At 40.1% G+C, this 14,640-nt stretch overlaps 1 pseudogene; it reads left to right on the top strand.

The window, feature by feature from the left end:
• Positions 1 to 4,246: 4,246 nt before the first annotated feature.
• Positions 4,247 to 14,640, top strand: part of LOC113920482 — a 62,257-nt pseudogene continuing 51,863 nt past the window's right edge.

The following is a 14,640-nucleotide window of genomic DNA, read 5'->3' as shown; positions in this document are numbered from 1 at the left end:
GCCCTTTCTAGAGCTGAGTTTTCCCATCAGAGTGGTTATCACAGTATTATACTGAACTGGTTTTGTGTATATTATCTCAGAATCATTAACTCTGGGACACACAAGTATCTTGCTTTTTCATATCTAGCATAGTGCCTGGCATAGAGGAAGGACTCAGAAATATTTCTGGAAAGAATTGACTGAATAAGACAGCTTAACAAAAGGCTAGAGTGCGTGGCCCTGGGCTGCTGGATTGCACCGGCTTAAGATAGCACATTGGCTGCCGATGGGACACATTGCTTTCTTCCAAAATTAAGGTAACAGAAAATGAGTGTGGGTTCATGACTCAACATCTCTTCTGGATGAATATTATATGAAATGGCTGAATTTAGTTGGAAACCAAAGTTTTTCACCTCTGTAGGAAGCACATGCAGAAACACGGTCATTTTCCAAGATATCATTCTTTCTTTGGCAAGAAGGATCCTCTAGCTTCTAATCCATAAAGCACTTCCATGATTAGGTTTAAGGTTTGCCGTGGGTATAAGGGTCCCGTCCAATGAGACTAATGCACCAAGGTTAAAGAGGAAAAATACTGGTAAGCTTTAAGCATGTTAGGATAATTGGGCCCAACATGCGTAAATTGCTTTCAGATGAAAGGCTCTAAGCAATTGTTAAATTATAAATATTGAAAAAAACAATTCTCTGCATCCAATCTAGAAAAGAAAAGGTTTCCATTTGTACAGCAAATTAGATTCAGGTATTTCTGTAGGTCAGCATTTTTTTTTTTTTTTTTTTAAGGCAAGGGAAGCTCTTCTGGCGCAGGCCGCGTCTGACTCAGAGATGGAAGGACCTGGTAACTGCGGAAGGCTTTTCGCCTTGCACTTGTGCTACAGCAATTACATTGGAAGGGGTCCTAGACCTGCGGGGTGTGGGATGTGGGATAAATTTGGAGAAAGACCACAATATGTAAACAAAACCTGCCAGTTTTCCAAAATACCTAACCACAAGACTTCACATTTTGGCAGCTCAGAAAGAGTCAAATGTGCTTTATCCTGACAACAAGTTTTATTCTCAGCAGGGAGAGTTATGAATCCCGGTTAAAGCAAGCAACTACCAATAACTGGAGTTAGAGAAATTTTAAAATATAGCCTATGTAATAAAACTGAGCAAGCGCCTGTTCAGAGATAATAGACATCAAGAAAACCAAGGGCATCGGTGAATCTTTGAAGTGTATGCGTGTTTTCAAAATCTTTTAGGTTAAGAAATCCTCCAGAAGGAGTGTTATTTCTGAAGACAGATTAATAGCATTAAACTGCTCACTTTATGTAAATTAAATCTTCTAACTTGCAATACCATCTGCTGAATAATAGTGTTTTGAGTCTTAGATAAGGTTTTATTACGACTTTTTAGTTTTCAATGTCCTGAAAGTGCCATATTTCATATTGTTGGTATTTGGCTTTGCCGAACTAGCACACACTTTAAAGCAATCAGAAAGTCAAAGAATAGAAAATCCGTGTCCAAGCTTTGTTGTATTTTCCCAGAATTTCAATATTGCTGTTGCTCAGAGAAAACAACTGCTTCAAATCCCAAGCAGCTCAAAACTTGGACCCTACCCATTGCCAACTCACATGTAAACAGGCCCCAGGGGGCTGTTCATCTTCCCTGCCTTCTGGAGGGAAATGGGGGGCAGGCTTTCGCCCTTGGCCAGAGGCTCTCACCCTCTCCAGAGCTGGGTCTTAGCAAGTCTGGAGAGCAAGGAAAGGTAAACAGCTCAGTAGCCTTTAAGAATGCTGATGACTTTGCTTTAATCAGTTTCCAGGGAAAAGGTAAGCACAGACTACGTGGTCTATGGTCCCTTTGCTAAAGTCTAAGGTTCCGAAGTAGGGGTGGGGGGCGGGCTTGGGAAGCCCCATGAAATAAGCAGAGGATGGGGAGCAGTTCCAGGTACTGTCTCAGAAGGGAGTTAGGAACTGTAGATTTGGACCAAGTAGTTTATTTATTTTTTAACTTTTAAAACATTTATTTTTCTTTAAAATAAATATTCCTTGGATTTTTTTTGTCCAAGGATTTGGACAAAAGTTGTGATTTTATTAACTGGATTGTTGTTTTGTTTTTGTTTCTCAAGGTTCACATTTTCTTTAAATGTTTCAAGTTCTTATTTAAATTCTAGTTAACGTATAGTGTAATATTAGTCTCAGGAGTAGAATTTATGATTCATCACTTACATACAACACCCAATGCTCATCACAAGTGCCCTCCTTAATACCCATCAGCCATTTACCCCTCCCCCACCCACCTCCCCTCCAGCAACCCTCAGTTTTTTCTCTATATTTAAGAGTCTGTTTTATGGTTTACCTCTCTCTCTCTTTTTTCTTCCCCTATGTGCCTCTGTTAAATTAAATTCCACGTATGAGTTAAATCATATGGTATTTGTCCTTCTCTGACCCCTTATTTCACTTAGCTCTGTCTACTTTGTTGCAAATGGCAAGAGTTCATTCTTTTTTTTTAAATATTGTACAGCATAGAACAATTCTTTTTTTTTTAAAGATTTTATTTATTTATTTGAGAGAGAGAGAGTGAGAGAGATAGAAAGCACGAGAGGGAAGAGGGTCAGAGGGAGACGTAGACTCCCTGCTGAGCAGGGGGCCCGATGCGGGACTCGATCCCGGGACTCCAGGATCATGACCTGAGCCGAAGGCAGTCGCTTAACCAACTGAGCCACCCAGGTGCCCCAAGAGTTCATTCTTTTTGATGGCTGAGTAGTATTCCATTGTACTTCTTCTTTATCCATTCATCAGTTGATGGACACTCGGGCTCTTTCCATAATTTGGTTATCGTAGATAATGCTGCTGTAAACATAGGGGTATATGTTTTCCTTCAAATCAGTATTCTTATATCCTTTGGGTAAATACCTAGTAATTTTAATTATTCTCTCATAGGGTAGTTCTATTTTTAATTTTTTGAGGAACCTCCATAGTGTTCTCCAGAGTGGCCGCACCAGTTTGCATTCCCACCGAAAGTGCAAGAGGGTTCCTTTCCCTCTCTCCTCATCCCCACCAACATCTATTGTTTCCTGTGTTGTTAATTTTAGCCATTCTGACAGGTGTGAGGTGGTATCTCATTGTGGTTTTGATTTGTATTTCCCTGATGCCGAGTGATGTTGAGCATTTTTTCATGTGTCTGTTGGCCATCTGGATATCTTCTTTGAAAAAAAATGTCTATTCATGTCTTAGGAACTGTAGATTAGGACTAAGTAGTTTAGATTTATTAAAATCCTATAGTGATTAGATATAAAATACTTTTTTAAAAAGGCACTACCATTCATTTATTTTCCCATTCATCCAAGAAATATTTGCTAAGTACTTACTCTACCCTTGTCTGGTATGAACTCTGCCTGATACTGAGGATGTGACAGTGAATGAAAATGAAACGCTCTCTACCCTCATGGAACTTCCTGTCTGCCAGGTGTATAATTGTGTGTGTGTGTGTGTTTGTGTGTGTGTGTGTGTGTGCGCATGCGTGCATATGCGTGTGTGTGTAGATAAAAATATAGAGATAATTAAGTGCAAAATTCAGAATTTAAATACCCTTTTAATTTTTTTGACAAGAAACCCCAAAGGGTTGGAGCAGGAAGGGAGGGCCTTGCTTAACTGTGGAAGTTGATGAAAGATAGCCCTTCCTTTCTCATCTCCTAGCAGCCAGGGTCAGATGTGCACTCTCCTAGGAAGGTGAACTTTGAAGGCACATGACAATGGCTCAGAAACAATTAGAAATCCATCAAGAATGCCGTCCCAGCAGTGTTTGGAATCCACAGCGCAGAAGCAGTCTCAGCGGTGAGGTTCTAAGCACACAGTAACCCTGATGTGTGGTGTGATCTGGCTCAGCATTTAGCTGCCCGGCCTCCGGGTTCCTACCAATTTCCTTTCCCTGGTTTTTCTGTGATCTCATCAATCTGTCTCCTGTACCTTTTAGTGCTCCAGTTGAACAGAGTGCATGTCTGTTGGTTGCCACAAAGAATAGCGACTGGCTGAAGGGGAGACATTAATCAACGAGGGCTGGCATTATCAATTAATTACAGCCACGGTTAAGTGTTGTAAAGAAAAGATATTATTTGTCCTTTCGGATAGAAAGCAAAGAAGATATTTGGGAAGGGTGAGACCCATGTCACATCTAGGCTGGAGAAAAAATTTCCCCGAGAACCAACAAAATGCTAGAGTTACTGGAGAGGAAGCCTCCCAAATCCCAGGACCCATGGCAAAGGAAGGAAATGCCGTACTGCAGTCCAACAGGAGTCTGGGAAAATAGAGGAGCAAGACCTCTACAGGGTTACGACATTCCCATTTGGGTCACCTTTGCTGTTCATAAACAGCAACTCCAGAAAAGCCTCAGAAAAGATTTATACTCCTCTTGGCACTTCACACAATTCCTGTGTCCAAATGCTGACAGCTTTATGTCTGTTCCGTTCACACTAGGCTGGTCCAGGGCAAGCCCCCTTGACCGCTCCCAGTTTCTTGTGTCCCACCTGTCAGACCTCTCCATTTCTTGGGCATCCAGGTGATTGCTCTAAAATGCTGTGCGATTATGGGAACTCTCTTTCTTAAAATCCTTCCAGGCCATTCCACCATCCCATCACCAAAAGGAGGAAGCACGTGCTCCTTAACTGACATAAAAGCTCTCTCTAACGTGGTCCTGACAATCTCCCCAGCCTTACTCCCACCTCCCTCTTCCCTTAGCTTTGTCTTCTAGCAACTTACAATTCTCCAAACATACTAGTGGGTTCCATTCTTCTGTCCTTTTGCTCGTCTCCTGAATCTTCTAAGCCTACCTCTCCTCTATCCCTTACTTCTCTGCCTTCTCTTAATTTTAATTCATCTTTTTTTTAAAGATTTTATTTATTTATTCATGAGAGACAGAGAGAGGGAGAGAGAGGGAGGGAGGCAGAGGGAGAAGCAGGCTTCCCGCTGAGCAGGGAGCCCGATGTGGGACTCGATCCCAGGACCCTGGGATCATGACCTGAGCCGAAGGCAGATGCTTAACCATCTGAGCCACCCAGGCACCCAATTTTAATTCATCTTTAATGAATGAGCTCAGTTATCATCTTTTCCTTCAGAAACTTTCCCTGAAAGAACTTTTCATGGGTTGCATAAAGAGCTCCTGGTAGCAACTGTTTAGAGATAAAGACAGAGCTAAAAGTATCTGTCATGATACCGCATTTTATTGACATTTTCTTTTTACATCTCAATCTACCCATTGTCCTGCCAACTCAGGCTGCTTTGACAAATTACCACAGACTGGGGGCTTAAATGACAGAAATTTATTTCTCCCAATGGTGGACCCTGGGAAGTCCAAAATGAAGGCGCCAGCCCCTTCGGTTCCTGGTGAAGGCCCTCTTCCCAGCTCATAGAAGTCTGTCTTGTCATTGTATCCTCTTGTGTCAGGAGAAGATAGGTCATCTCTCTCATGGCCCTTCTTATAAGGACACCAATCCCATTCACAAGGGCTCCACTTCATGTCCTTATTACTACCCAAAGGACCACCTCTAACGTGTGAGTTTGAGGATGATAAAAACATTCAGTCCTTAATACCTGAAAAGGTTTGTGTCCGGTTTCTTTTGATATCCCCAACCCCTAGAATAGTTTCAGCCAAAAATTAGGTTCTTAAAAAATATGTTGAACAAATTCATGTATATTATGTCCTCATTAATATCAGTAACAAAATTATAACCTCTGGTTTTACTGAAGACCTTGACCTTTTTAATGTGATTTCTTTTGTTTCCCCAAGAACTGTCTCCTCTACCTTATTCTCTGATAATTTCAATAATCAATAGACTATTTCTAGAAAAGTTAAAAGACAGAGTTGATGGAGAAAATAGCAAGACAAGAAAAAGAAATATGAAGGAGTAGTGTTGCTGCAAGAATGATGAGTCACAGTTGGAGACATTTGCAAAATGAAGAAGGAAAGAGTGGGAAATTAGAAGTCTCAATTATGGTGCGTGATTCAGCCACAGATTAGAATGCTGTATCTTACTTCCAGTTTCCTTCACTTCTATTTTAACTGTACAGATCTGACTTCCTGAAGTAACCTATTTCTAGTAACATATATTCAGCCCTGACACATATAATTCCTGTCATGGGCCACATCAACCTGTGAAAGACAAAAACTCGATTCCTGACGTTGCTTGGTATGGGAGCCCTTACTTAATTTCTGAGCTGATCAGGAAGTAAGTATGGCAAAGGCCTTGGTGGAAGGCCATCTCCCTAGCCAGTCACAAATCCCCAAGAGTACTGGCCTTTTCCCTCTTTGCACAAACTCCATTAATACCCCTCTCTCTTTAACTGAGGATGAAGAAGGATCAAAAAGCTGAGAGCAGAGTTTAGATGATAGACAGCCTGGATTAACCCCCCATTCTATCACTTCCCAGTTTGTGTGACCTTGAGTTTATTGATTAAATTCTCCAAGCTCAGTTTCCTTATCTCAGAAATGGGAACATAATAGTGCCTAGCACAGGGTTTTGGTGACAAGTAAGTGCTGATAATGTATCTGTGATGCTCTTAGCACTAATGCCAAGAACACAGTGAGTGTATTCAATAAATGATACATGCATTAATTCTTTCCAGCTGTCAGGAATTCATTTTGGCCCATGATGACTTACTGGCTCATGTAACATGAGGCCAGACACCAATCTCCTCCATCCAGGTGGCTTCTGCTGGGCCTTCCAGGTAACCGAGTTTGCAGCAAACTCTGCCACAAAGTCCCTAGTTAACTTCTTAGGAGATGATGAGGCTCTCATTCTCTGGCCTGAAGCATCACTACCTCTTTGGAGGACTGGGAGGATCCTGTTACCACCCTGGAAGATCCTTCTCTAAGGCATGCTAGACTCATGGCATTTGCACTATCAACCTTTGAGAGTTTGGCCATATCTAGGTGTGCTAACACATGGTTCATGTGTGGAAACAAGTACTTAGCCAGTAAGACTGACTGATTATTCAGTCTCCATATCTTAATTAGTATGTGCAAATTTAGGTGTTCTGGAACATCTCAAGATATTTCCTTTGCAAATGTCAAGGGCATACCATATATGTAGAGCCCCATTTCCAAGAAAAGTGTCACGCACCAACTAGAAATAGATGTATCTTTTTTTTTTTTTTTTGAGAGTGTGGGTGGGGTGTGGAGGGGCAGAGAGAGAGGAAGAGAGAGAATCTTAAGCAGATTCCATGCTCTACAGAGCTGGACGTGGGGCTTGATCTCATGACCCTGAGACCATGACCTGAGCCAAAATCAAGAATCGGAAGTTTAACTGACTGAACCACCCAGGTGCTCCTAGAAGTAGATGTATCTTAACTGAATGCAGCTTGGAGAGTCCTGTATGAGATTTCCTCAAGTGGGTTTTAGACCCACCCTTTGAGGTACACATCAAATGCCACCACCTCCTCTGTGAAGTCCTCCCTGACTTTTCTCAAATATGTTTGCTATTTCTTCTTCTTTGCTACCATAGCATTGTATGCATAATCCATCATAACATTTTTACTTTACAGTTGATCTCCTTAAGTAACTTGAGAGCAGAGACACTACCTTTGTATTGCTAGTACTTACCTATTACAGTTTCTGACATATAGTTATCTCTCAATAATTGTTTTCCTATAAGAATGAGCCATGGAAGGCCATACTCATTCTGTGGTGGCAGCTCTACAAATCATACACCTATGGAATTTGGTTACACCTGCTGTTTCTGCTAGACTCAATTGGTCTGTCTTTACTTTAACTATGCAATGTTTTCCTGGGCTCTTCTGCTACCATATAAGAGGATTCCATCTAGACTATCCTAGTGTACCTTAGATTGGTATCTCCCAAGGCCTTGGATCCTCTGGCAAAGTTTAACCTTGAGTTGTAACCTCTCTGTGCCTCCTATTGCTGGTAGATGCCATAGAAACTGAACTGACAGCTAAGCAGCACACTACTAAGACTGCCAGAGCAGGCTTTATAGAAGAGAAATTTTCAGAGATAGGAGTAATAGTAGGTGTGCAATTTTCCCACTGCCTAGAGCATCCTGGAGCAGTACACAGGGACTCCAGAAGGTCTGGGTGCCAGTCTCCAGAAGAGAAACCTCAGACCTTTGAACTGGGTGACAGGGAAATAACAGCTCCTCCCCCGACACAGTCAGGGACTGAGATCCAATAGAAATTTACTGGGTGAAACCTTAGTTCCAGCCCTGGTTCATCAGCCAAGCACTCATGGTTAGAGAAGCAAACATTTGAGGGTCCCAGCTGTGTGGTTTCAGCTCTATGATATGCCTGGGTGGTGCCATGCCTTGTACCTCAGCATTCATGGTTGGGGTAACACCAGCCCTTCCCTGGCATAATCAGGGGGGTTGAGGTCACAGCTTACGTAACGTGGGAGACGAGTGACGTTTCTCACCGCGTCAGCCCTCTATCAGGATCCAGGACCTGAATCACTCAGCTATTGCTGCTTTCATGGAGATTTGCAGGAGGAAAGCCTGTAGGTGATTAGGCAGGACAAGTTAAAACCTGATCTTCCAATGAATTTAATCCTTATATGGTTCTGACTCATTAACATCTGCTGGGCCTAAGTAAAATTGATGAATTAAATTCAACCAGACTGACTTACTTCTTATAGACAAAGCCACTGACACTCCTCTCTCTGAAATAAAAGTGATCATTAAGCCCAGGAGGGCAGGGGCTCCATCTAACACCCTGATGCAACCCTAGCGCCCGCGCTACTGCTTTTGTTGAGTCAATGAATGAATGAACCTTCAGTTACGGGATTTAGACTTCATTCTTGGTTGATTTTGACATGAAAGGGGATTCAAAATGCGTTTATTATTTGTTTATTGTTTCTTGAAATCATTATGTTACCACAATAAGGGCTAGTACTATGTAAAAGGATCATCCTTTTTATACCATACTTCTCTACAACAGCTGTTACACAGTATGCTAATATCTACTTGCTGCCTTTATAGAGTTCCTTTAGAAAATATTGTCATTGATTTGGTGAGAATTTAAGAAACGACTGCAGGATGAAGGCCTGAGTGCTGGCTGGACTTAGTGGCTCGCTTAGTGAGTAGAATATGAAAAGGGAAAAATAGTAGCCTTGCATGGGAGAAACCTGGCATACATGACCTTAACCAAGTGATCAAGGGAAACATCAGTGTGGTAGAGCACTTTGATGTCATATACCCTCTGATATACCTCTGTGACATTCTTTTCAAAACCCATAACCCCACTCTATGGCAGAAATTTCACATAAACCAATATTGATGAACATTCTACAAAACACTTTACCAGGACTCATCAAAAACGTCAAGGTCATTAAAAACAAGGAAAGTCTGAGCAACCGTCACAGACAAAAGAAGCCCAAGGAGACATGATGACTACATGTAATGTGTCCTGAGTGAGATCCTGAAACTGTAAGAAGGACCTTAGGGAAAACAAGTGAAATCAAACAAAGTGTGGAGTCTAGTTAATAGTAATGTCTGAACATTGGGTCCTTGGTTGTAACAAATGTACCATAGCAATGTCAGATACTAACAGTGGGGAAAATGAGTGAAAGCTATACGGGAACGCTGTTCTATCCTTTCAACTATTCTGCAGTTCTAAAACTATTATATGCTTTTTCAAAAGTGAATGCTACTTGAGTATATGTAAAGGTGTTTAGAGCCACTTGACTGAAAGCCAGCAAGAATACAGTGCCCAAAACAGGGTCCAGCACACAGTGGGCAGCCGACAATCCCTACTGAATAAATTTAATGGCTATAAAATATTTATGCATCATAGAAGCTATTTATTTGCAATTAAAAAGAGTTTTAAAAATCCTTAAATTGTAAAGTTATGGGAGAAGTTACCCAAAAGGAGGAAAAACAATGTTTTCATTTACTGAAAGTTTCCAAAAGATATTCAAACCAGGGATAATTTAAGGAAAGTTACAGAGGAGGTGGCATGTGCAATCGGTTAGTGAGCTGCCCAGCCAAATGGAACATTGCTGTGAGGGAAAATGGAGAGGATCTGATTAAAAGTAGGTATGTTTTCTTATGTGAACTTTAAAAATTGATACCATTTTCTCTTCTGCCATTTGTTTGTTGTGGTGAACTCGTCTTCTTGCTTTCTATATATATATATATTTTTTTTTTCCCCCTTGTGGCCTTTCTCACATTTCATTTTTCTTCTTTCTTACTCCTCTGATTATCTTCTGTCTTTCTTTTTAATTTCTCATGACCCAGCAGCCTCAGGATGAAGGCTGATTCCCTTTCACGTGAATGACTTAGCTCCTGGTCTTCTATTCTCAGGCACCTGGCTTTGGGTCTTCCCATTGCTTATTAGCATTTTCTTTAGGGACACTCGCATACATCTAGAAAGTACTTTGATTCATTTTTCTTAGGTTGTCTATATCTGAAAACAGATGCCTCTCCTCAGGTTTGTTAATTTATAAATCTGGAAAACAGTGTAGACTTGGTGGCAGAACATATTTTCCTAGGAGTAAAGTAGCAATAACAGTGCTATGCTCGCTTAAAATATACTCAAAGCAGAGTTATGTAAAAAGACAAATACATTTTTATCCCTTTCATTGAAATATAATTTTTAAACTTTCATCAGTTTTGATATTTTATTACCCAACGAATCAGAAAACTCAGTTTTTGCTCTCCTACCTGGGAGACTCTGGACAAGTCATTTAATTCTTCAAGTCTCCCTGTGCCTAGTGGTAAAATGGAAATGATCTATGTAACCCTTGACATGCTCAGAGAAACAGTCAATCCTGATGCCCTTTCCAGATGTAAAATCTATGATTCTATACTTGAATCAGTATTTGAGGGGCACTTCTATGCACATTTTACTTTGCAAGGCAATGAAGATGGAGATGCCACTGAGAATTATAGAGAGTCCAAGAGGGCTTGTCCATTTGACAGACAAGGTGTGGAAAGATGAGGGGAGGGAGATGCTGGAGGTTTCGCTGTGTTTCAAGATCAAGCACACCACTAATGTACCAGTTCATATGGGGATGGGGCTGTCCTGCCAGTTACTCTATGGACAAACGTGATTACGTCCCTCTGAATCTCCTAATGAGAAATCCCTAATCATATATCTATGTTGATCAATAATTTGTATACTTGAGCCAGATTTTTAAAGAAGATAGAAGTATGTATTTAGCTTTGCTTATATAATATATGTTGCTGCTAAGGTGTAAGTCTAACCATTTACTGATACATTGTTATTTGTATGAAAAAGATTTAACTCTTCTCTTTTATTCTCATTCTCCCTGCCAAGCAGCCCTGGGACTGCATAGTTACAATTTCACAATCTGTGGTTATCCCTTTATTTTATTATTATTCTTTTTCATAAACCAACTATGTAATTAGCCGGCATTTTTGGCAATCTGACTGTTTCATTTTTAAACAAAATGACAAATTTCTTACATACTTCTGTTTTGGATAGTAAAGCATAGAACTCACAGTTAATGGAGTGGAACAGTAAAGAATTTTCACAGTGTCAGTGCACAAAATGACCATTTCATTTTCCTACTGCCTGGGCATATCTCCTTCCTGAAAGGAGAAATTATAGTAGTACGTTGCTTCCCCTGATTGGACTTACTCTTAAGTATTACTTGATTCTCTTTTTTTAAAGATTTTATTTATCCATTTGAGAGAGAGAGAGAGAGAGAGCACGAGCCGGGTGAAGGGCAGAGAGAGAAGCAGACTCCCTGCCGAGCAGGGAGCCTGATCCCGGGACTCTGGGATCATGACCTGAGCCGAAGGCAGATACTCAACCAACTGAGCCACCCAGGCGCCCCTATTATTTTTGATTCTGTCCTCATACTAACCCTATGATGGATAGAATACTACTATTATCCCCATTTAACATAAGAGGGACTAGAATAAGAATTTTATATAGAAATAAGTGGCAAAAATTTGAGATCAATGTATTTTTTGTTTCCTTTTTTTGTAATTTTTAAAAAAAATTTGAGTATAGTCGACACAGAGCATTACATTAGTTTCAGGTGTACAACAGAGTGATTCAGCTTCTCTATATAGTAGGCTATGCTCACCACAAGTGTAGTTGTGTCTGTCACCATACAATGCTATTATAACATCATTGACTATAATTCTCTATGCTGTACATTTTATTACTGTGTCTTATTCATTCCATAACAGGAAGCCTGTTTCTCCAAATCTCCTTTACCCATTTTGCCCATCCCCTCACCCCTCTTCACTGTGGCAACCATCAATTCTCTGTATTTATAGGTCTGATTCTGCTTTTTGTTTGTTTATTCATTTGTTTTGTGTTTTAGATTCCACATGTAAGTGAAATCATATGGTCTTTGTCTTTCTCAGTCTGACTTATTTCACTAAGCATAAAATCCTCTGGGTCTACCCATATTGTTCCATATGGCAAGATCTCATCCTTTTTTATGGCTGTGTAGTGTGTGTGTGTGTGTGTGTGTGTGTGTGTGTGTGCGTGTGTGTGTGTGTGTGTGTGTGTGTACCACAACTTCCTTATCTATTTGTCTACTGATAGACATTTAGGTTGCTTCCATTTCTTGGATATTTTAAAAAATGCCGCAATAAACATAAGGGTGCATGTATCTTTTCCAATTAGTGTTTTTATTTTCTTTGGGTAGATATCCAGTGGTGGAATTATTGGATCATAGGGTATTTCTATTTTTAATTTTTTGCGGAAACTCCATGCTGTTTTCCACAGTGGTTGCACCAGTTTGCATTTCCACTGACAGTGCACAAGGAGGGTGCACCTGGGTGGCTCATGTGGTTAAGCAACTGCCTTCAGCTCGGGTCATGATCCCAGGGTCCTGGGATCAAGTCCCTCATTGGGCTCCTTGCTCAGCGGGGAGTCTCCCTCTCCCTCTGCCTGCCACTCCCCCTGCTTGTGCTCTCTCTCTTTCTCTCTCTCTGACAAATAAATAAATAAAATCTTAAGAAGAAAATAGTGCACAAGGGGTTTTTTTTCTCCACATCCTTGTCAACACTTGTTATTTCTTATCTTTTTCACTTTATCCATTCTAACAGGGTGTAAGGTAATACCTCACTGTGGTTTTGATTTGCATTTCTTTGATGATTAATGATATTGAGCATCTTTTCATGTGTCTCTTGGCTATCTGTATGTCTTCTGTTGAAAAATCTTTATTCAGGTCCTCTGTCCATTTTTTAATCAGATTGTTTGTTTTTTGGTTCAACATGAATATTTAAACTTAAGGTAGTCTACAAATCATGACAACCCATTTATTGGAATACTATATAGCCATTAAAAATGGTTCATAGAAAAATATTTGTGACTAATGCATGTACACTGATGTGGAAAGTTTCAGTATGTTATCATAAATTCATTTGTCCAGTATTCTCTGTTTTTAAAATGTGCATTTATATATAGACATTTATGCCTAGAAATAAATATTTGAAAAGATATCTTGGGAAATGAGTCAATACAGCAAATTGATCACAGGAATGAATTTGCAATAAAATAGATCAAATTATGATTTCTGGATTTAATGACATGATCATTGACTGTATAATTTTGAATCAATTATTTGTTCACCCTAAGTCTGTGTCTTACTCTATATAAAGTAAGGATAAAAGTAACCTCCTTCTGTGAGGATCCAATGAGGCGGTTCATGTAAAACCAAGTCTAGTTGTCCACGCATAGCAGTCATTCAATAAACTTTGCAACGTTAACGTAACATCCCTGGGTCACTGGTTATAAATGGTTTTGATACTGTTTCTCTTCTACGCATTTTCTGGTTCCTTAAAATGATTTAAAACTTTCATTTTATCTTGTTTTGACTTTGAAGAACACAACCAGAATAAGACTCTGCCTCTTGGCTCTGAATATGGTCTTATTTCTATATCATTCATGTCATTCAGCTGAAAATGTGACTGGGGATCTGGGAAGTGGTTAAGAGCTTGGGCCCTGGAGGCAGCCTGCCTGGGCTCCACCATTCTATCTGTGCGACATTGTGCATGTTACTTAACCCCTCTCAGCCTCAGATTGCTCATCTTTAAAAAAGTGATAATAGCAACTTTATCATACAATTACTGTGAGGATTGAATGAGATAAGGTATATAAAGTGCTCAGCTGAGTGCTTGGCATGTAGTAGAATACATTATGACTCCAAAATATTTCTCAAGTCTGTTGAGTCTGCATTTGAGTATTATAACATTATTTTAGTCATTGGTAGAAAAAAAACAAATACAAATCTGTGGCTTATACAGCTCTTTTTCTATGACCTGGATGCTTCCTTATGCTGCTAATGGGCTTAAAAACAGATGTTATGAGGCATCCCAGATATTTAGATAATCTTGACATGATTAAATATATGTATTCATGAGCACTTCTATCTTTCACCTTTCTTAAAGTCAAAACTCCATTATAAAGTCCATGGCATATATTATAAAACCCCTCCACCTATCCCTCAGCATTGCACCACAGGCAGCCCCCCAATACCTACATTCAAAGCCTCAACTCTGCAATTCTTTCATATTCTTCCTTGCTTCTGAGTTTGTATACATATTTCCTCTACCTAGAACACTTTTTGTCATTTTTTTCCCTCTCCTGTACCAACAACTGGTGGTGACTTGTATACATTGACAGGTCTCCACTTAGATGACACTTCCACTGGAAGTCTTCCTCACCACCAAGCATG

Source organism: Zalophus californianus, chromosome 3 (genome assembly GCF_009762305.2).
Source record: "Zalophus californianus isolate mZalCal1 chromosome 3, mZalCal1.pri.v2, whole genome shotgun sequence".
NCBI classification, from domain to species: Eukaryota; Metazoa; Chordata; class Mammalia; order Carnivora; family Otariidae; genus Zalophus; species Zalophus californianus.
The sequence above is the reverse complement of the archived record's forward strand: the minus strand, read 5'-3'. Positions and strand labels throughout refer to the sequence as shown.